Source organism: Ochotona princeps, chromosome 8, assembly GCF_030435755.1.
Source record: "Ochotona princeps isolate mOchPri1 chromosome 8, mOchPri1.hap1, whole genome shotgun sequence".
Lineage (NCBI taxonomy): Eukaryota > Metazoa > Chordata > Mammalia > Lagomorpha > Ochotonidae > Ochotona > Ochotona princeps.
Window position 1 is genome coordinate 72067699 of NC_080839.1, and position 3640 is coordinate 72071338.

General features: G+C 47.2%; 1 pseudogene; it reads right to left on the bottom strand.

The window, feature by feature from the left end:
• Window positions 1-323: 323 nt before the first annotated feature.
• LOC101536411 (nuclear receptor coactivator 6-like) lies at window positions 324-2342 on the bottom strand (annotated as a pseudogene).
• Between the last annotated feature and the right edge of the window lie 1298 nt (window positions 2343-3640).

Below are 3640 nucleotides of genomic sequence, written 5' to 3' on the forward strand. Positions count from 1 at the left end.
TCGTCCATTTCTACAACAAATACATCCAAAACACTATTTAATAAAATTATTTACATTTCTAAATAAGAAGATTGCTTTGCCCCCACTACTGCTAGTCACACACAGTACACTTCCACAGCACAATATATCATTAAGAGATCTAAAAATGTCCACCCTGTACGCTAGGTTGCCTAGGAAATGGGAAAACTAATAACATTTACAATGGTATTAGCTCCTCACAATACATGGCAACATTTTAGAAAACTTGACCTTCATCTCAAAACACCGAAGGGCTCAACTGTCCTGCCTACTCCTTTGTACTTTATGAAAACAGGTTGCAGGGACTAGGAAAAACGCCACATTTGTGGGCCCTGGTGGGAGAGCATCTGCTTGGGTGAAGTCATCCTCTGGGGCGAGGGCCTAAGATTTTGGCTCTGGGGATTCACCATCATCTGGCCCTGTGGCATAAGCTGGGCCCTTGAAAGGATCAGAGGTTTCTGAGGGCTCAAAGCTCCTGGTTGCTGACCCATCTGGCCCTGGGAGGGCACAATCTGCTGGTGCATGCCCATCAGGTGAGACATGGGCCTTGTGGAGGCTGGCCTTGCATGTTGCCCAGGTTCACCTGAGGAACCCCAGAAGTACCAGTCTGCTGGTTATTCATGTTGCCATGAATTCTTATGAGGCTGGGCTGCATCATATTTGATGGCCCATGGGACACCTACATCTGGTTTTGAGGAGGACCAGCTCCTTGGCCACCTGCGTGTTGTACATTTTGATTTGCTTGCAGCTGAGAAGCTCTGGAATTCCCAGGGGTGGCAGGTGTAGTGGAAGGCACCTGACCTTGCATAAAGTTTGGATTGGCCTATCCTGCAGAGAAAACAGGCAGGAGGCGTGTAGGCATTGCTCTTAATTCTGGATGTAATCTGTGACCCCTGGTTTGGTGGTTGCTGCTGCATCACCATGAAGTTAGGTGGCACATTTCCCTGTTGAACCATAAGATTCCGACCAGGAGAGCTGATGCGTTGCTGAAATCCGTGGGGAAGTGGGTTATTCGGAGGTGGCCTTGGTCCCATCGGCTGCTGAGTTTGGTTAACCGTCGGGGAGGATGCAGGGGATCCCTGCTGGAAGGAGGGTGAGGAGGCAGGAGACTTGTTGGTGAGGTGGGGCTGTTGCAGAGGGGTTGGGACCCTCGAGGGTCCTCCCTGAAAGCCCTTCATCTGAGGAACTGTGAACTGGCCTGGGTTCTTCATCTGAAGAAAGTTTGCATGGGTTTGTGAAGCTTGCTGGCTGCCAAAGGGATATGGAGGGGGAGGGTAGGAAGGTGTTTGTACTGTGGCTAAGGGTGGTCTTGCCTGCAGTTGTTGCATTGGGCCAGGCAAGGGAGCCTTTTTCCACCATTGATTCGCAGTCATTGTGCCCAGAGAGCCCTGGGCTGGAGGAGGCTGAATGGCTCCGGAAGGCAGCTGGTTCCAGCCTGGAGGAACAGGCACCTGAGCTGGGGCAGTAAACTGAGGTCGGATTCCCTGTGGCTGTTGCAGCTGATGTTGCTGTGGGGCTTTTGCCTGCAACTGTTGCTGTTGCTGCCGCTGCAGCTGGGAAAAACTAGCTGGGTTCGTTTGTCTGTTCATAGGGATGGGCTTCATTGGGTGATGAGGAGGAGCTAAAGATCCTGAGGGATGACTTGGCTGCTGCATATGGAGCCCAGAGATGAGTGGATCCATCGCATCGGATTGAGAAGCAGGGCAAGGAGTCCTGGGCGGCAGCTCCGGGTTGGGGCCTGGTGCCAACATGGAAGATGATACATTTCTACCCGGAGGTATCATAACAGGGGCAGGGCTGGCCATCCTTACTAATCCTGGACCTCCTGCCATGGGAAATCCCGCCTCCATTCTTACAGAATTTCTGGCTGCCATGGGTCTATTCATTCTTACATCCTGGTTTCTGTTCTGAGCCAAGGCCAGGTTGATAGCACGTACCTCTTCAGTCTGAATGGAGAGAATTCCTAGATCCCGAAGCTGCTGCTTGTTGCTCTGAGCCAGGATCCACAGGCATTCTGCTGTTTCCCAGGGTATGTTGAATGTCACTCAAATGCTGATCCAGGGCTCCACCTTCTGTACCTTTAGCTCACTGGATTCCATGTATAACAAATTGGGCATATTCTACAATACTGCATCCAATTTCCATTTGAAGTCCGTATCGTCTATATTTCCTTTGAAGGCCACAAAAATCGTGGAATCCTCCAAGACACTATCACTTTTCATATCATCTTCTAGTCCATAGTCAAAATCCATCCCGGAGTCTTCTGTTGATGAACACAAGGAAGTATAGATGTCTTCTAAGTTAGGAAGGTCATCCAACACCATGGTGAATATTTAAAGATTTTATTGTTATTGGAAAGCCGGATATACAGAGAGGAGAAGAGACAGAGAGGAAGATCTTCCATCCGATGTTTCACTCCCCAAGTGAGCCGCAACGGGCCGGTGCGCGCCAATCCGATGCCGGGAACCTGGAACCTCTTCCAGGTCTCCCACGCGGGTGCAGGGTCCCAAAGCCTTGGGCCGTCCTCGACTGCTTTCCCAGGCCACAAGCAGGGAGCTGGATGGGAAGTGGAGCTGCCGGGATTAGAACCGGCATCCATATGGGATCCCGGGGCTTTCAAGGCGAGGACTTTAGCCGCTAGGTCACGCCACCGGGCCCTATAGCATATTTTTGAGATGGCTATTCAGAAGGGCAGAAACTCAAATTACAAAAAGTAGTCTTTTTGTAAATGAAATGTGCATGTATCGCCATGAATAAAATAACCAGTGGATGCATACAGGTTTTTTTCTGAGACTCCCTTATGCTCATTATCTGAATCTAGGAGAAATCAAATAGAAACCCCATTCCCAGATATTACCGTAGAATCTCACATATTCTGCAGGTGACTGTTATCTGCATAAGACATTGTTTTTCGCAGTATGTTCCTGCTTTTTCCCCTCCAATGACCTGTCATCAATTCTCTCTAGGAGCCTCAAGTTTATATTTCTTTCTATATCTCAAAATGTCATTTAAGCTTCAATCATCCAGCTTTTTCCTTGAATCTCATGCTTTGTAAAGAGTCCCTATACTTTTGCACATTAATAACTTTATATTTTCTCTCATGCTGATGTATTGCCAGTTAATTTTAGCAGACACAAATATTAAACATTTGGCGGGAACAATTATATTTTTCTACACTGACTTTGATAACAGGTTCTTCAAGATGGGGAAAATATGAACAATAACTTTGGAGATGATTGACAGGTTTAAATGCCTGTACCTGGTGTAGTTATTGATTGCTTTTTCTGAAAGTCAATTTGAATGCTATAACTGAAATCGAGAATTTCCACAATGTAATCAGAAAGGTTTCAACGGAAGAATTTTGAAAGACAGCAACATACAGCTGCCTGGGAACCACCAAGTCATAAACTAAAAAGGAGCCTGGAGGAAATGAAAAAGCCTAGGAGAAAGCTCTGCCATGAGAATGCTGCAAGGAAGATGAACTGAAAACGTATGCTGGAGCTAGCACAATAAAGATCATCTGGAAAGAACACTTTTGCTTGAGGCAAAAGTAGAAGATAATGGCAGTGAGCTGTCGATGGTGTTATTTAGCATGTTGACTATACACTTATCCATTAGGAAA